Source organism: Dunckerocampus dactyliophorus, chromosome 3 (genome assembly GCF_027744805.1).
Source record: "Dunckerocampus dactyliophorus isolate RoL2022-P2 chromosome 3, RoL_Ddac_1.1, whole genome shotgun sequence".
NCBI lineage: Eukaryota > Metazoa > Chordata > Actinopteri > Syngnathiformes > Syngnathidae > Dunckerocampus > Dunckerocampus dactyliophorus.
The window spans coordinates 13,418,771-13,439,241 of record NC_072821.1 but is presented as its reverse complement, the minus strand read 5'-3'; the positions used below and the strand labels follow the sequence as shown (position 1 = coordinate 13,439,241).

Below are 20,471 nucleotides of genomic sequence, written 5' to 3'. Positions count from 1 at the left end.
TCACTGGATATCGGATGCCATGAAGCATTTGTACACTGATACCCTGATAATGACATCATGGGCCTTCAAATGCAGCCCCTCGAATGGGGCACAGCTTAAGTGTTTCGTCTGAATGCTACACAAGAAGTTCATTGAAGTCAAGGCACATAGGATTTCTCATGCTTCATATAGCATTCATGTGCGCCACCAGGCAGTAATATATCACCAACTCGGCCAGAGGGACACACAGAGTCACTGTGGGCATGAATCACACAGGCAAAGAATGCTCCGATGCCACCCACCACAGTTCCAGGGGACAGATCCTTCTCTGTTCAACTTCTCTCGTTTTGCTGGAATTCCACTTAATAGCATGCCAGCTTACATGGTGTACATAACATACACGGAACAGCATGCAAATAGCCACGTAATAAATGATGAGGGCACATTGGGCTAGACAAAAGAAAGGGAGAGGACACTGAAACGAGGTCAGGGAAATAGGTTCCGGGTATTCCTTTTTGCCAGAGGCTGTTTAGCCAATAGGCAGAAGCCACCCTTGCAACACCCCCCTTACCCCACTCCTCTGAACTTGGAATGGCCAGTGCTGGAATGTTGAGGCAAGTTATGTTCACATGCACATCAAAAGTGATTAAGTACAAGCCTTGTGGATTAAGATGAGTCCGTAGACCTTCACATCTCGGGTTAACCTCCTAAAAGCACTTGGCTTCCTCCTGCCACAACAGTATCCAAGTTCATCTTGGCCCGACACTGGCTCCTCCTTTGCTTGTGGAAGTAATACCAGATTACAGAGCAACTGTTGTTAAATGTTGATATAATGTGTTTTTCTTCTTCTTTTTTTCCCTTCACTCTCCTTGTTTGGACAGCTGCTCTGTAACAGCAGGACATCTAGCGCCGCTTAGTTTCAGAAGAACTCACATTTTACTTCAGTACAGCACACACTGTGGCTATGAAAAGGGAAGCTCGACTGGTCACAATGTCTGATTAATTAAATCCATGGGAACATGTTGTAGGTGTTTTTACACTTAACCTTCTATCGGTGTCTTTGTTAGAGCCCAGCTGTGTCGGCACTGGCACACTGCATAGTCCTGTGGGGGTTAACTAATCCGTCTGTGACTCAGGTATATGGAACATGTCCAGACAGGATACACACACGTTTAACACACGGATGTACACGGTCCACAAAAAGGGGGTATTTTTTACATGAAGTTCTAAGAAAACAAAGAAAGAAGAGTAGAAGGTGAACATCATTCATAAAAAACAGAGCATCTGTGGGTGTGTTAATAGAGCCGGACGAAAACAGACAGCCACTTCACAGAGGTTAAATAGCCTGACAACATTTTAACTGAAAACCCTCACACTCCCTCCTCTGTGAGTGAGTGTACATGTGAAGACCCTGTTGCAGCTTGGAAGCTGTCCCGAGACCCAGATGGGCTCTGTCAACACTGAGATTCCAGAGAGGAAGCAGGGTTTTAATGCAGCAGCAAGCTGCAGACACAGCCAGGACCTGCAAAGACCGGGAGCCAGGAGAGGACAACCTGCTCCACATCAACACAAACCTCCCAGGCTCGTGTTTGAGCCCCTGCGGCTCAGTGTATGCTACTAGCAGCCGGCCACATGCTTCCTCTTGCCGAGCGGGCCCCCTTTTTCCACCTGCCACCATCGAGAAGCAAATAGCTATTGGCTGCTCAATAACGTGGCTCTAGTGCATTGGAGTAAGCGCCCCCCTCTTTTTATACACACATACACACACACACACACACACACACACACACAAACACACTCTCCCCGCCTTGACAAGCTTGTATTGACAGAGCAGTTACACACTAACCCATTGGGGGAGATCCTCAACATTGTGCCCCAGGCAGCTGATAAATGGAACTCATACAGTACCTGTAAGCATGATCTCCTGCACATGGACGTGCAAAAGTGCATTTGTGTGTACACCCAGCTCAATATTACCGTACTAATGCAGACATAAGTGAGGGGAGGGGAGGGGGTTTTATGATATATACTGCAATAAAGCCATGAAGCTGCAGGGAGCTAAGAAGAAAACAAAAAGAAGGTTACAGCAGTCCAAGCCTTTTTCTTTTGTCTTGGTTTCTGTCTCAGTGCTAATGCTGTGCCATACAACAGGTGAAAACTGACCAACCATCTCTTGCATCGAGTAGAACTAAGGCCATATTTTCACATTACACTTACACACTACTTCACACTGTATGTCATGACCGTAAAATCCTTTAGCTGGCAATGCGGCATGGTGATCCGTGTGACATCTCACTAGTGTTACCAGTGTAACCTGCTAATGAATTCAAAAAGTAATGTGACTAAGACCTCAAAGGATAACAATGAGGAAAATCTAGCATGTTGTTTCCCTCCCAGAAGTAGACAAGGTGCTCTTTATATTCCTTCCATTCTATTCATGTTGCAAGGGAGTGACAATTATCAGTCAACAACAGTGTCTATACCCACCCCTTAGGTATTGCACCACTCCATTTCATACAACAATAGCAAGGTGCCAGAAAGTACGATATGGTGCCAAATGCAACTGTAAAATTAAACCAAACTGTCTTGCTCGGAATGCTGATTATTAAAACGACAAAACATTTGGCACACACCCCTCAGTTGATGAGCTAGTGAAAGTGAATATATGCCATGGAGGTCTACCGGGAGGACTCAGACCAAGTAGTAGGGGGAGGAGTCAGGACTAACGCCCCTAACATTGCGGGGAGGAAAGTGCTGTTCCCACTCTCTCTCCTCCACCTCTTTCATGTCGGATCTGCAGCTGATAAATAGCTTGGGGTGCAGCACTTGCTTTCACTTTGTGATATGATGTCAGTAACCTTCATTGATCTGCAGGCGAGCAGTGGGCCTTATCGCCACCTCTGCTTGGTGATATACTGTGATCCAGGGCCCTGACTGCCTTTTAATACAGTCAGGGTGCACTTTAGGTAACAGTGTCGCAGGCTAACCACCCTGCCTACTAACACCTGAAAGTGTATTTTTTACAGCTGGGCCATGATAGCAGGAGAGATTACACAAAAAGTAACTGTCAAAAGTAAGGCAACGGAGCAAGGGAAATTATTTTGCACCTCAGAGGTGACATCGCTTCACAAAAGGAAGAGGTCATGGAGATTCAGGGGTATTGGAATGTTCATGTTAACCTTCCAAAAGGTCAACAAACCCATGCAACCTCCAAGACTTTCAACTCCGTGTCTGTGCCAATGGTGCTACCTGGGCTCTATTCTTAAGCCAAATCAACACCAGTGTCAGAACCTTGAGCTTGTGTTGACAGAGCACAGCACTCTTAGCAGGACGGAGTTTGTGCTGACAGCCACTTCCTCTCAGCAGATTTATACACAACTGAGCTGAATGTCAAGAGCTGGACCCTGTTTTCTGTTCGCCCTTAAACCAATAAAAGGACACCGAATCCAGCATCCTGTGAACTCCAACTGATGTAATCATTTGACACTCACTCATAAAGCAGTGTATTTGGCTGGAGTCGCACCATCTTGTCCACAATGGCACTGCAGCTACAATAAATGGGGAAAACATTGAAGAAATTGTGCATAAATGCTGCTGTGAGCCAAATGGCAAATATAAAAATAAAACAAGGACAGCAGCTCATCGAAATGGAAAGACAGACTCTGTTTCTGGCAATGCGATAATTTATTTTCTGTCCATTATCTTGCCATTGGTCTTATTTCAGAAAAAAACTGACAAACGACAACTCACCTGTCCCCAAAAAAAACAGACTTTGTTTCTAGAGATGAGTTGAATATGTTGGCCAATGGTGATGCTTTACCACACCATTACAAGTTTGAGCCTTTTTGTGTCCTAATGCAGTGTCAAAAATCAAAGTCCCAAACAAACATAACCACATAACACCTAATGTGCATCTAGGCATGCTGCTGTTAACCACCACCCCCATGTACAGTACATAGGTTGAGGAAGGCTGCAGATAAAGGAGACCGGACGACCAGCAGGAGAATTATCCCAACTATTGATTTTAGCTGTTGGGTATTACAGAAGGAAACAGCGGGTTTATCTGGCTAGGATCCCTTTGCACTTTTACTAACTAAACGAGTATTTTCCAGGCTTATCAGGCAAAAAGCCTATTACGATGGTCTCAGCAACCCCCCACCACCACCCGACCCCACAACTTACAATAAGGGTTGGTCATCATTGTTACTCAGTGGGCCTAGCTGAAGAGTTTCTTAGGAGACTTTTAACCCAAACAGTCCAATACAATTAAATTCTATCCATTTATTCACTATATTTAAAACAATATGTAACTGTTACAGTAACCATACAGTATATGCTTGTGGACTCACATTGTGTTGCCACCAATGATTTCCCCTCATTTTTCAAGTATCTGAGCATACACAAAAACAACCTGAGGATTCCTTGGACCTCTGTGAGCGGCATCAGGCATGCATACGGTTGTATTGTGCCTGTCCAAAACCTGAGAACTTCCATTCTATTATACAGTATTTTGTATATGTCTGGTTTCAAACTGATGGCAAGTAGGATTCCTCAAGGTAGCTTTCTTTATTCTCAACCTCAGACAAAACAAGCCATGGTCTCATACAATTAACCATCTGAATCTCCTGAAACTCCTAGTTTATCAGTTCATTTCATTTATTTTCTTGTTACCATTTATACCGTTAATTAAGTATACGTTTATTTCCTAACTTGACTTTAACTTTCTGTTTTAAAGCAGCATGTTGAAATTGATACCATATTTGTTGTACGGTATCTGTTTACTTTTGTCTATATAAAAAGCCGACCTTTGGATCCCTTCAGCAACACAAACTTGGCGTAATACTTCCTGTATCCGGTACGTCCGGCCATCAAAATAAAAGCACAGCAGTAAAACATCCACAGTTCCGCTACGCATTTCACTCTGAAAACTGGCTTGGTATTTTGGCTTTGCAGCATGTTTTTTAGAGAAGCCCTTTCTCGTTCGAAAAAAAAAAAAAATCTCACCCGGTTATACTCCGACAGCTAGTCCACCTAAAAAGAAACATTTTTTTTTTTACTTTAGCTTGGTGAGTGAATGTGGTACTGCTCGTTTGTTTCGCCATACTACGGGGTTAGTAAGCAGCATTTAGCTTTCTTAACTCCGCTGACCCGCAAAATAGCAGCATTAATAGTGCATTGTTAGTAGTTGCATGTAATGCGCTGTTCATGAATTGACCGGCTACACCAAGAGGATCTTATCATTGGCTGGACAGTGCTCGTCACTGTATTATATGTTGTTACCGCCTGTCACCTGTCGCTCACTGAATTGCATTCCAAAATGGTACAGAATAAACAGTTAAGTGTTTATTTAATGTTCAGTTCAGTGTGGAATGTATTTTGTGCGCTACATGGATTTGCTGTGCGCTGAGAGCAGTGCGCGATTTGCACGCGCGCAGCTAAGAGGGAGCACTGATGGCTAACCTCTTCTTAGGCACACCTCTTCTCTGTTTTGTTCTGAAAAGGGCCTTTTCTGTCCCCATTGCAATGTGATGGCATGGGAGAATCCCATGAAACACCTTTGTGATGAACTAAAACAGATATGGTGGGACTGCCGGCTCTTTCTCCTGTTGATAATCACTGACCTTGCAATTTCATTGTGGATGTATAGATAATAAAATCTAGAGAGGCTCCAAAATACTCCTTGAGGTTTGGGCTTTAGAAGCGGTGCAGAACCCTGTTTTCAATGGCGAGGTTTTGTGCTTTGTGCTCCCCATCCTCCACTGTAAGTCGTTCACTGTGGGTCAATGTCACTTCTAAGGCTTCTGTATATAAGGACAATAAGCAGAGATAATAAGAAGTCCTGTAATCCCTGAGAGAAACCTAATACCAGCCTTAATCACAGAGAGGGAATGTATGTTTTAATTACCGACCCAAAGATCCAGACAGATACCTGTGAGGTACCTTTGGCTGGATCCTTGAGTGTCTTATCTGTGAAACCTGAAGAAAGCCCCGTTGAAGTATGTGTGCCTCTTTATATAAGCATTAAAAACTATATTATACGGGAGACATTCTTAATGTGTAGCCATTTCCCAATATTAATAATGAAGAAGAGTTGAGACGTGAAAATTTCCCTCAGCAATTACAGCAAAAATCCATATGTCCTGATCAATGTGCAATCCCAAGGATTGTGTTAATACATATAGAATATAGACAACACTGTGTGAGTGTGAATGTGTATGAATTTACTGTGGCGTAAAATGAGCTCAACAATATGAGAATATTATTGGAGGAATAAAAGCTGGTTGTAATGATTTACATATTTCATCACAGGCTGCAATGAACACAAGTGATTAAACACATTCGATACGAGATGAAGGGAGGGGATATTGACAAGGCTAAACAAGACAAAGTGCTGAACAGAAGAAAACGATAAAGAAATAAAACTACTTCCCATTTGGATGAGCCATACTAAAAGTGGTCCTTGGTTCAATATGACATCGTGGATAAATATGTTCACAAGATGCGCTTTATACTCATCCAAGCCAATCTTGTGTTCACTGCCGACTATGTCTGTGTCAACGCTTGAAATCTTTGTGATCTACTCAACAAGGAGCGAGCAAGCGTGCCACCAGCAGTGAAGCAAGGACGAAGGCGGAGGCAAGGCCATCCCCCCTCTTGGCACCCTCCAAGGGGAAGTGTTCGTCTGCCCACCGGCCCTGCCTTTACATCTCCATGTCAGCCCTGCAATTTGCTTGGGGCGGAGATAAATCTTATCTCGGAGACCTGATTAAGTTTTTAATTTACACTCCAATCAATAGCCCAGGTCTATTGGCAATGTGTCTAAAACTCTATTTACCAAAGGATTCCCTGCTATCAATTGATCAAGGGCCTGGCAGCCATAAATTATGGGAACATGTACGAGTAAGGAAGGGGGGTGGCAGACAGAAAGTAGTCTGAGTGAGAAAGTAAGATTGCCAGCTCAAATGTGACTGATATTTTGGGTCGGAACAGGGACATGAGGTGAAGATTTGCTGATTATACTTCGGCAATTAAGGCCGGATGGCTGACAAGGCAGCTGTTGGTGTTTGGTCCGTGCAGACGAGTCAGGTTACACTGCATCCAATTAAAAAAGGTTGAAGCGTAATGTAAATGAGGACTAAGGTTGCAGTAAAATGCCCATCTTGTACAAAGCTACATTGTTTCAGACAACCATAAAGCCCCATTCTAAAAATATGAAGGAGTTAGTCTTCTTTCTTTCTGGATGGGCTCCATGAGCTGTTGACTCAGTCCCTATCAGAAAGAATCAGAATGGGCTGGAGTCAAATGTGCCCACACAGAATTCCGACATGTTTTTCCTAATTTCATACATTTCCTGGGAAACATGAGCAAAGGACCAGTCAGGCATCTGCCAGACATCCAGGAAACAGCTATTTTGAGCCATCCAGATATTTGTTTAAGAGGAAATAAGATGGGAGGATTAGCTATGGCGCTCTGGACCATCTGAAGTGTAAAGATACAGTTAATCCTAACCGTCTTCACCTGATTTCAGAATGTGGCTCAGTGGAGAGAATAAAGTGGTGGTACCGGTGGGGCTTCAGACCGAAGGACACAGACACAGTACAGACCACAGAACTGTGTTGTACCCATGCAGAGGCAGCAACGGGGAGGGGAAAGGAGGGCAGCGTTATCACCGTTGGAGAGTGTGTCGTCATGGCGGTTCTGCTCTGACCCTGCTGACTCGCCGATTTCTTAACATGAGATCATTTTGGACAGCTGACCTCAATATAGGCCTGAGGACGAAAAGGATTCTATGGATCCTCATCCCCTCCTCACCCTGCTTATAAATATAACCAAGGCGCGCATTTGATAGCCATATCAAGGCTTATTATTCCTGCATAATGTATACATACAGAAAAAACACACTGAGCTTCATAAGACATTCTTCAGTGCTCTTAAATTCCAGATGTGTAATAATAAAAATAAAACATTAGCTGTCGAGGGCATGAAACTACAGGTGAGATGAGCATTGCAGTTTCCCAACACCCACTTAAGATTGCAACATACAATAATAATAATAATAATAATAATAATAAGGCAGAGAAATACTGTCACAGCATTTGGAAGGATGTCGCAGGCTACGTTGTCATTAGTGGAGAAGCTGACAGCCAACATCAGGCATAAACATGTCAGAATTACATGTAATTATAGGTGAAGAACATCCGCACCGCAGTATTAATCACCTGGGCAGCTGGATGTACTGTATGTTGAAAAAGAACACAACACAGTGCCGTGCTAAACTTCAGATGTGTCAAGGCTGTGTGGGACATATATGGACCAGCAGGGACAGACGGGCTCATGCGAGGCCAGAGAGCTTGGCTCGAGGGTCCTCCGCTGGATTAAGAGCCACCGACGGATACGTGTCATCAGTCCGATCCTTGTGTTTCTCCCTCTCTGCCTCTCTGGCTAATGTCTCCGCCTGATTCGATTGAGGCAATTAGGCAGTAATCTATAGAGCCAGGGAGTGATGGAAACATTTCCCACTGTCCTCCTCATGTTTTTCAGAGCTGCTATAATTAGCTAACTTTGTTTCTCATTAAACATCAGAGCAGTATTTACATAGCCAGATCCAATTTGGCTCTGCAGACCCCAGTCCTTTTAAACCATCTTGAAAACCTGAAGCACGTCTGTCAACAGATAATAAAGAGGACCGTTCTCTAATCTGCAGTTGTTTGAATCAAATATTTATATCTGATATCAAAGAGAAACAATGTATCTGGAATGAACAGATTAAAAACAAGTCAGTGTGTATGTAACACAGATACTGCATTAATGCCAGAGTGCTGTGTTGTTGTGGATGTGAATAAAGTGTGACAGGAAGTTCAGCCTTAAAAATGGATGCTATCCTTTTTTTGCTGCGTTCAATGAGCCAAGATGGAAATCGGACAAGCAGGCCGACTAATATTTGCCAATGACTCATATACAGTTTATATCAACCTAACAGGGAACATCTGTTTAGGAGGGTGAGGTTGAACACCCACGAGTGAGGTCTCAACAACACGCTTATATTGATGATGACTGAACTTAATCAACAAATAGCCCCCTTCCATCTCTTGATTAAGCTGCAAGTGTTAAAAGTTGGCTCAAAGGATATAAATTGCAGGATTTTCTTTCAACATGGTGAGTCTCTTGAACATCATCATTGCCATCCAATTCAAAAATGCATATAATGACTTTGAAATTAAATCTCTTATGCTCTCAATCATCCAACCTCCTTCAGCAAAAATATGAAATTAGTAGACGAATCTTATTAAACCAGGATAGTCATGACAAAATTTGTGTTTATCTAATTGTGATTACAAATTGCATACATCCTACATTAAATACAACGGTAAGATGCCTAAAATTGATATCTCAAAACAAAAACAGGCTTGCTAAAAAGCGGAAATATATACAATTCAATGCAACATTGTAGATGGCGCTTAGTTTAAAATTAGCTGTCACTTTTTCATTTTTAGCCACATAAGTAAATCAATGTCATATATAATAGAAGTGTAGCATTACACCATATTCACGGTCACAGTTGGGTTCATTTTCAGGACAGTAAGGGAACAAAATGCAAAACATAAACATGACTGCCTTTTGTGTAAACAGCTTTTCTTTTAAGTTATAGATTTATTTATTACAGATTTATTAACTTGAAGATTTTTTTTATGAAACATACAAAACGGCAAACTGCTAGCAGTTAATTCTCCAATTGGTAACATTTTGAAAAGATAAGAAAGACACATACAGTACAAATAAGAAAAATGCTAAATTATAACCTTTCTTTTTAGGAAAGTGCAACGATGCAAACAAGTGCAACTGTAAGAGTTTGAACAGTCTGAATTATTATTTTAGATTCAGTAAATGAAAGTTCCTTATTGGCTGAAGCGCAGCATTAATAGTTCCCAGCGAGTTCTCTACTGAACAATGCCGGCACACTGCTTTTGACTGATCCACTTGTCGTTGTTCGCTTATGTATTTCACTGGGAAGGTAAAGTCTTCCCAAAACAGGAGACTTTAGCAACAAAAGAGGGTTTTCAAGCTCTGGTTTCTCCTTGGCACCATCACTAGCAATGACTCCTGCTAGCAAAAGGACGTATCTTTTAGCAGAGTAGATGCTAAACATGACTATATCACAAGGCAGTTCCACTTCCTGTCCCTGTGTGGGAATTAAGTGCGCCTCTGTACTGTACCACAAAATCATCAATAAATGTACTGGTTTACCCCTAGTGTATACATAAACAAGCACTTCTATATCTAATTTGACTGCATCAGACTTTTCATTGTCAGTCTACAGTATTTTTGAACATTGCAGCCTTGTGAGTTTGTAGAAGTATTCCAAAATCTGTCCCTATTAGAATGTGTCTCATTTTGTCTTTTAATATCCTCATGGTGATGCAGCATTTGATTTGATGTAACGGTGGTTTTGATAAGAATGATGGAAAGTGTTTCAACATGAGTACAACGTTGTGTGCATGCCTAGGTGTTGCAGCAAGGTACAGTAAGAATCCCAAAAGCTTTAATACTTTAATGTTTGGATATGGATGAAGAGCATACAAATTCAATCTAGTCCATATGTTTGTCTAGAGTCGTCTGTAGCTTGAAAACAGGCGTACAGCCAAGACTGAGGAGAAGGGTAATTCAATCAGCAGCACTCCATCTTGACACAGATTCACTTTGTCAGTTCTGCCTCAGCAGTAATTCATCTTTCTGGAAACATACACTATCCCAACAGTCATTCCTTTCAACTGCAATACCTGCTAGAGGGGTGAAAACACCAGCGTCCCTTCAGATCCCAAGAATAAGTTTTCTTTTCCTGATGTCCCTGAGAAAGAAAAGCCTACTCATGGAAAACCATCTCGCGTGTACACACAGGGGCATAATTCCTGCAATTATGCGTTGACTCGCAAGTGGCCGGACTTTTATGCAGACAACATGAACACACACACAAATGCACTGTGACTAGTGATGGAATGCATAAGTAAACATTGGGAGGGTAGGGGTCCAGATGGGCAGTCAGGGAGGCCTGTCATGGGAAAGCTCTTGTCCTGAAAACCACACACTCGCCACAGTATGCTCCTCTCCGGCCTTCTGTGCAGCACTGCAGCTCGCTGCTGTGAGCATTACAGGGTTAACTGCTGTGCCCGGTCACAGGCGTGAAGTGAAACAATGAAATAATGGCTGTGAGTGAGCGCTCAAAGGCAGGGGGCAGGGCGGGGGCTCGCCAAAGGCTCCTGCAGATGTTGCCGGGCTCCGGCAGGTCACACAATCATACGTATTAGCATTCCTGATGGAGGGAGCCCGGATTATGGTGCCGAATGCCTTTCTCTGCTCTGCCAAGGTTTTAACACGGCCACAGAAAGCAGAGAAGAAGGCGAGAAATCCCAAACATGTGGGGAGGAAATGTGGAGACAAGAGAAGAGCACTGTCAGACAGGGTTCAGGAAGGCTGGGCTCACAGCACAATGTTTCGAGAAAAAAGGAAGTGCTGAGAAAAGCAAGCGCAGTGTGGGATTGATAGGCAAATTGTGACAAATTGACTAAAACAGCTAATGAAAGCATTGAACAAAAAGAGACAATCAAGAGAAATCAAGCATGCGATGATTTAATGGCTTTGTGAGGGCGGAGGAGGCAGTGTATGTGTGTATAAGATTTCTATTTGTGGTGGAATGGGTGAATGAGCTTGGACAAACAGCTCCTTTTCTCTGTATGCCGAGGAGAACAGATGAGAGAGAGTGTATGTGCTGTCCTACACGGGCTTGTTCTTTTTTTTCCCAGGACAGAAGACCAGAGAGGCCTCATATTTCTAGCTGGTAGACCAGGCTGAGAGCAGAGACGGCAAAGAGCAGCTGTTCCCTCACACTCAGGCTTCATTGGCCAGCCCAGTGTCCCCTGACACCCGTTTCCAATGAGCAGTACAGTTTAGGACACATTTTATTGTTTCATTCAGATTCAGTCATTCTTTGTCCAGGGTGTCACAACTACTGATCCACACTGTTTCCGTTTCTGGTATCCTTCCATCAAGGTACCAAGCACAGTGGTGCAGTATCTAAAGATGGTTGATTGGGCATTGGGGAAGTGTACAGGAAAAAAAAGGAAAGGGAAAATATAAAACATGCTCATTTCCACAAAGCAGAATAGCTCAATTTGCTGTTTGCAAGGTGTGTAGAATACATGGCAGTCGCTACTTCAGATGGATGTCCTCTGTCCCTTGTTTACCATGCCATGTTCCTGTTTTTTAATATAATATATAATGTCATACTATGATGCAGCTATATCCCTACCATCCCACCTACACAACCAGCTGTGGAAACACAAAGCAGATACGGGTTTAGCTTTGGGTTGAGGTAAAGTACACTGAAAGAAAGGTGGCTTCAGTATACAGTGCATACTACACACTCCAATGCCAGCTATGTGTCCTTTATGTGTGCGTTGCTGCCTATTTTAATACAAGGAACACAAATGGCTCACAGACCACAGGACAAACAATGACACTTCACTTGAGGGAAGTTGAGAGGCAATACAAAGCCACACGTTTGCACCCTTTGCTCTTTCTTTGTTTTAGCACAAGCCAAATAATTCCATAGGAATGTTGCCCAGCCAGTTTGATATCGCTGTATATTCAGGAGAGATTTAGGATTACAAAAGGGCACCTAAAGCACACAGATTGAGAAATACTTTCAGTAAAATAAATAAGAACATTTTGAAATAAACCAAATCTGAGAGAAGAAAAGAAAAACTTGATTTTAGGTGTTGCTTTTCAGTGAGGTGGTTAGAACAGGAGACAACCTGGCCTGTGTTTGCGCCGACACTCCTGGATCACATGATCAGATGATGCTCTGAGGTATGAGTGTGTGCGCGTGCACACACACACACACACACACAGCACTTTGCTTATTTACTGCATCTTCTCCACTTGCAATATTCACAAGAATCACCTTTAATCAGGAAACCCTTTTCACACAAAGATACGACTGTGGTTTCATTGCTACAAATAGCAACTGCTGGGCTGCAGCTGCTACACCTCTATTTCAGACTTCAGTTCTTACAGAATTATGAGGAAAAACAGGTGTGTTTTTTTCTCAGGGCTTCACGCTGCTCCGACTGACTCACAGAAACCTTCACATTTGACAGGTGAGGGAGGCGCACCTTTGTCCCCACCCTTTGACTATCAGTAACTCTACAAGTTAATATTTGCTTCTGCCTGCTCATAAATTTGCATTGCATTAGTACCTGACCTAAATGCATTTTTATAAACCAACGTAATTAGCGGTGCATCAGCTGTCGGAGGGAGCACCATGAGGCTGAATGTTCCCTGTGTGAGCGGTGACTGGACGGGTGTTCTAGACGAGATGGTCGGGGAAAAAGAGCAGTGCTGGGCTCACCCAATGAAAGAGGAAGTAAACAGGGCCTCAGTGGTCGCCTTTTTAAATCTACTACATTAACTCCAGCACCAAGAGGGGAGGAACTAGCATGCAGGCAAACAGCCCGGGCACACAAAAGGGGAGTGTCAATGAGGGGGTAATAAGGAAAGACAATGAGTAAACAAGCAGGGGAAGTCCGGGGCCGGCATGCTCGCTTGCAAACTGCCAGCTTCTGACAGCCTGGTACACACAAAGGCCCTGCTGTAATTAGCCACCCAATAGGTTGTTTAGCATTTGCATATAAATGCCCTGACAGCAAACACTAAACACGCTGACACAAGCCATGCCCAAAACACATTTGCCACACCTCTACCCCCTCTAGGAGGTCTCAGGGGCCCACTTATGCCGGGCCAACCCCTCCTCTCGCCTTGCTCGCATACCCACTGCAGCCAGGCTGGCATGCATTACGCACCATGTGGACTGGACATCATAGAGTGGGTACTCGCTTCTTGTTTCTAGAAAGATTGTGAAACAGCGGGGCCCCTGCTTCCTGTTGAAGACCCACACAGCCGCGTGTCATGTGAGAGCAAATTTCACCCTGAACACAGGACTCGGCGAGACACGAGGGGTGTTTGCAGGTGTTTGCTTCCATACTATTTGGGTAAAGAGAAAACAACACATAGAGATATAGCACAGAGTGCAAACATGCATGCAGGGGCACGTGAGCATGCACCTAGATGACCAGAGGAAGCAGCATGTCCGCAGAGTGTGAGAAATGACTGTTCTCTCCTGATCAGGGTCAAAACATACAACCTTGTTTAATGTTGCCTGTCACACGGACAGATGCGAAGTGCAGTTTTGGCAAAACAGACTGCGCTGATTAGCCAGCTACAGCACATTTGCACAAGGTGAGCTCAGCTTGATAACAGACATGCTGTCACTTTTTATATACTCTGTTGCTTTTTTTCAATAGTTTAACTGTTTTGGTGGAAATTCAGCTTCAGTTAAACACTTCCTTTCCTGCCTAATGTTGTTTTGACAATGATGATTCATAAAAAAAAAGACCAATATAAAGGAAGGAAGTGATGGGACTTGTGTCTGCACCCCACACCCGTCCCCCTTTCCTGTCCCTGACCACTGGCTCGCTCTCTACAGTGCTTCCTCTAAAGCCATATTCTCTCGAGTGTAAACAACGTCTGTGTCATATACACAGTACAGTGACAAAAGTATTGGGACACCTGGGCACCACACCTACAGTAAGTCAAAATGGAAGAAAATATGATAATTTGCAAATATAGCTTCTACTCTTTTGGGAAGACTTTCTACGAGATGACCATTCATCTAGAATAACATTTGTGAGGTCACTGACAGACTGCCGGCTCTCCATCTCTGTTCTGGTTCATTCCAAATGTGTTTAGAAACACCAAATGTCTCTTTTCTCTCTTAAAGTGATTCAAGTGTGCCTCAATAATTAGAGAGGGAAAAACAAGCCCACCGAGTACCGCTGCACTTCTATCCACTACTATTGCAGAAACCCTCAAACCGTACACATTAGTATTAGAAAACACGTCTCTCACCTGTCATATGACAACAGGGCAAGATCCGACAAGAGGAAACACCTGGTCGCAACACAAAGCAAATAGTGAGAGAGGCCCATTTCACTGCTATTCTCCTCATACAGATACACAACTTGAGTGGATCTTTAGAGATGCTTGCCAAAATCAACCTTTTTTAAACATAGGATGTGTGTGAGTGTGTCTGAGGAGAGGAAACAGTGTGTTATAGTGGTGTAACACTCAGTATCCGTTTCAATTCTAGCTGTGACCACAAGCTGACTTCCTATATGTGATCTGACTGTTTTCTTTCACTGCCTACCAAAACAATTTTATTTGTATGTTACCACCACTAATATCAGGCCTTAAGAGATTTATCTAATGTGTTTATTCATCAGCAAATTGCCATAAACTGAACAAATTCATGGAGAAAGGCTGCATAAACTAAAACCTCACTTTCCATCTTCATTCATTAAAGCAAATGGATACTGTGGCGACCAGACAACGTAAACGACATCACAAGGCCGAGGTCACCTGTCTGTCGCGGCCGTCTGGCCCCACTCCATTCTCCCGGGACCTGCCCTATTCCCTGTGGACCACCTAGGTCCAGTCTTTGCTCTGTGCCACTGCACATCTGAATGAGCAGCAAGCGGTAACAGAGGGCTCCATGTTAAATATGTAAATCACACAGCACTGTCCCTGCTATGAGCCACTGGGCACAAAACAGCAAATTTGATCATATGCTGCCAGAGAGGGTGAAGAATGAGGGCCGGCATGCAAGAACTGCTATTAAAGTGTATAAATATACAGTAAAACATGTTGCTAAGGGGAGAGAGAGTGCAGTTCATCTCCCCATGCAGTCATATATTCTACATTCTTGTTTTTTTGTTGGTATAGCTTTGTGTGAGCCTTTCTTTAATTAATTTATTATGAGACACTGAGGTCCTCGTGTTTGTTCATTTACCACAGGGAAAAGCAGCATTTGTGTGGGGTACAGTGAGACCCAGGGTGGGAATCACATATTTAGGGAAAAGTGTGAAGCTAAAACACAGTAGAGGCACTTCAGAGGTAGAGATATTTATATAAATACACTGTCAGATTAGGCGTACATTTGCATCCCTCTAGGTATACGATCTGCACTAACGTACCCCATAGGGCTAATTAATTGGCTTCAAGGTAACTGTTTGTACCTTTTTTGCAGGGCCAACAAGGTCCAGGTACGTTCCTATGCTGTAAATGTCAAGTTTCAAGCGGACAAAAGCAGTCCATTGTTTACCCAGTGACAAGCCATTGTACTCCTAACCCAACAGCCATGATGTTGAGAGAGTGCACCAAGTCATGGTGATGAAATGTTTATTATAGTCGATACTAGTATAACATTTAATATAGCCTGTGTGATACGTGGCATAAAAGCTTTACACATTCAGACAGTGCCATTTTTAATTATAATTCCAAAATTCTTCATAAACCCACAGACGCGCTTGCTGCTATATGCTTGTTTGATGAGCTGGGATGGTGGCAGATGCAGAGTGTATCTTCTTTTTTTAATTACGTCTGCAGCGACTGTGGGCTATAAACAATCAAACGCGGCACCGCCAACACGGTGAGTTGATATTGTATGTTTCTCAAACCTGAAAAACTAAATTATTCATGATATTTGCATCGTTATTGTCACCAAAAAAAAAAAAAAAATCAAGTGAAAATAAGTGTAAAACAATATAACAGAGCTCAGGTAGCAATACATGGATGGTGTCTGCAGCGGCTTTCACTTTTACATACATTTGCCTCCCACGGGTTCTAAAATATAACCCTTATGTTGAATGTAAAGTCTCAAAAACAAGTATGTGATTGTCCCTTTAGGGGTACAATCACTTGTCAGTGAGGTGATACCTTCAAAAGGTATATACCTTAAAAGGGTATAAACATGTATTGTCTCATTGCATGCAGGAAAGGTTCTTCCAGTACCTATATTTTTTTTACACGAGTATGTACTTTCAAAAACTGTGTTAAGTTGACAAAAAATTGCACATGCACATCAAAGGACGCCATGCATGGAAGAGGTTACATTCGCAGTATGTTGTGCTACCATGTGTACAGATGTATGAGTGTGTATGTGCAAAAATAAGGGAAATACAGCTGCAGAAGCTATAAAATAGAGCTGACATGAGAGGACTATAGAGGCTACGGTACTTAGAGGCCAAGTGAGGTGCACCAAGCTCAATTCCACCACAACAATGGCAAAGAAGGCCGCAGAGACAAAACAGGGCTATCCCTGCTACTTAACCCCTTCACTGCTGACCCGCCAGTCCCCTGGAGCACTGGGAATGACAAATAGTGAGCTGAAATGTATACAGCATATGGCACTTTTTACATACACACATATTAGATATAAAAAAACAATACATGTGCACAAAGCTCACATGAATCTATCAAGGGGCGGATGGAGTTTCGCTTCCTGACCAGAAAGAGGCAGCCGGTAGCTTCACCTCAGCCTCGTCTCTCAGTGAAATATGCCGCCTTGTGCCTCTATGTTTTTGCATTACGGCCCCTCCCTCCCTCCTCTCCTCGCTCTCCTTCTCCCTCTCTTTCCCCTCACATGCAGCATGGACATGACTACTGCACATTTGCAAGTGAATTACACTTTTTTGTCAGGAATTTATTGTGCGCGTGAGTCGTGAAAAATGAGGAAGAAGGGTGTGAGAGTGAGAGGGCGCTCCAGCGTTAGCTCTTTTCTTTTCTTCTCTCCGTAATCCCAAGGAGGATAAGCTGTAAAGTACACAGAGAGGAAGTGCCATAGACCTCGGGTCCGGCACATCCGAACAGTACATTCCAACAGCTCAGCTATCACACATGCATGGCGAGACAGAAATAAAAAAGCCTGTCAGAAGCAGATTGTTATACTCATTGAGTATGTAGCTCAAAAAAGCAAGGAAACAATTTAGTAAGAATACAATCATTTCAAAAAATCATAATACAAACAATACACAAAACAGTCAGGACAGCGATTTTAAAAGAAAATGACAAGCAATGTATTAGCTTGAGATTGTGAAAAATATCCTGCTTTATATTTATCTCCCATCTGTCCAAAAGATAAACACACATATTGCATTTGCATCTTCTAATGGGTGTCCGGATGGTGCATGATGCTGGGTGACCTCGCTGTAAATTAGTGATGAGGCCAAACCAAAAAAAAAAAAAGAATGACAGATCATGCTATTTATTTCCCAACCAAAATGTAATATCAGCAAAATGTGTGTGTTAATTTGTTAGTAAATTCTCTAACCTTTGCTCAGCAGGACATGATCATTTTGTATTATTTGCAGGTTGTAAAGAATGCAAAATCATACAATACAATAGCTAAAAAAATGACTTTTGTGTATTATATCTTTCATACACACATACAGTAGCTTTCACAGGCTCTGATAAACAACGCCGGTGCGGTTATCACTCTGCAGAGCACAGTAACGTAGAGGAAGAGGATGACAAAGGAATAGGCGAGGATAAAAAAGACGGCGTGTGTGTCGTCAGAGTCACAGGCCAGAGGGGCCCATGTATTGTTCAAGGGCTCAGTATGGCGAGAGAAAGGCGACCTGTCTAAGCGTCCTCCATATTTTATGCATTCTGTCCTTTGTGATGATAAGCGCTAGCGCGGAGGGTGGAATGCTGGCCTCCAGGGTCCAAGAGAGGGGTGGGCTTATGGGAGGCTGCGGTCCATTTTTGCTACCCTTGGAGCCTCGTCCCCTAGCCCGGTGTGTAATTGTGTCCTCTAATGATGCGAAGCTGCCCTGTCTTCCATCTCGGAACACTCGGTGTTGGCTGCTGCAGCCCAAAATAGGATGCATATATAGCTATTAGTAGCCGCTAAGCTATACACACACTCTTCGATGCTGGTGGTTCTGAACAGGCATGGATCACATGAGTATTCTCCCGACAGTCACGACAACACCTCTACCTAATGTTTATGTTTCCTACAAATCAGACCGAAAATATTAGAATTCTAATCAAACACACAGACAGTAGGCAAACTTCCATAATGACAGCATTCATTTTTTGGAAGAAATTGAATTGAAATTTGCATTATTGTGCCCTCGTCTGTGACAGCTGATGAGCATCCTTGAGTGAAGAATATATCAAATTTGCAATTTCTACACAGGATTGTTCTCCCTCCTCACAGAGACTCCTGTATAATGTGAGCCATGCAGCATCACTGGACTCACATTCATATAAATATGAACACTAGTTTGCATAAAAAAACTATAAACCACTTCGAGAAATGTGTTAATGTTTATAATAATGCACACCAGTCCTGACGCAGCTGCACACACATGCTCTTCTTTTGAGTCATAAATCTCGTCTCCTACAGTGATTGTTAACATGATAACATATTGAGAAAGACCAAAACCACAGAAAAACCTTGCCAACTTTGCTTTGAACAGATAAAAGGATGCCACTGACAAAAAAGAGAAAGGAGACAAGCAGGATGTTGGGAGAAAAGTGGACAGGAAGTTAAGGCTTTTGTAGACAGTGCAGGCTAGCATTCAGGATCACATACACACACCTGAGAGCACGACAGTCATCTCATCCCACCCTCCTTTTGCCTCCTCCTGCCGCTGAGCCCAGATCCGCCCACCGCCTGCTCCTTTCTGATAACATGACACGTCATAATGGCCTCAGCAGCACGACAAGTGGAGGAACTGGTCTTCGTACTGCATGGCCTTGCACATTCAAAAACCACAGATGAGATTCAAGCAGACGACTGCGCGGTCCCTCATCACATGCACATATGTGACTGTAGTGCGGAAACATCCGCAGAAACAGAAGACATCACATTCATAGTGCAGCAAACATTTTATAAGACGCATTTTAGCCCAATAGTACATCACTGCATATGTGAATTCTCTATACAAGCTGAGCACTCATCCAGAGAGGTCTCTCTCTCTCTCTCTCTCTCTCTCTCTCTCTCTATCTCTCTTTGACTGAGGACATGTCAGCGAGCTCCCCTGCTGGGCCTGTGCCCACCAACAGGAAGGTGGGAGGTAAAGCGGCAGCTACAGTATTTGGAGACGCACCGAGGAGCAGATAGCCAGAAAGGGAGGAAGGGAGGGAGGATGGGAGGAAAAGGGAGAGAAGGGGTTACGACAGCCAGAGGCGCTTACCTCCCTTGGCTCCATGCTACCAGCACACCATGAAACAAGCCTATCTGTCTCCACTACTGCTCATGTATAGCCAAAATGCACAAATATGCTGAGATGTGAACGAAGAGTATGCACACACACACACACACACACACACACACACACACATATTCTACCATTGGTATTGTATTACAATTCACTGACATCAAGGTATGAGAAGGCACAGCATTAAAATGCTAGAAAAGTGACACACGATCAGAAGAGCAAAACCACACAAACACGACTTTAATCACTGTTCAAGTCAGGACTCAAGTCATGTTTATTCAGCAAATGCAAAAGTTCTTTTTAAAAAAATTATCTTTGCAGATATATATTTTATTCATGATGTGTCCAACAAATTAATATAACATGTTGTCAGTT

General features: G+C 43.1%; 1 protein-coding gene across 9 annotated transcripts in view; it reads right to left on the bottom strand.

The window, feature by feature from the left end:
• Positions 1–20,471, bottom strand: part of zfhx3b (zinc finger homeobox 3b) — a 339,235-nt gene that overhangs the window by 133,307 nt on the left and 185,457 nt on the right. The window contains exon 1 of one of the 9 annotated variants that reach the window (XM_054771465.1): positions 14,941–17,346. The exons of the other annotated variants lie outside the window; for them this stretch is intronic. The gene's annotated coding sequence lies outside the window, so the exon portion shown is untranslated. Of the gene's footprint in view, positions 1–14,940; positions 17,347–20,471 lie in introns of those variants that run through there. 9 annotated transcript variants of the gene reach the window in all.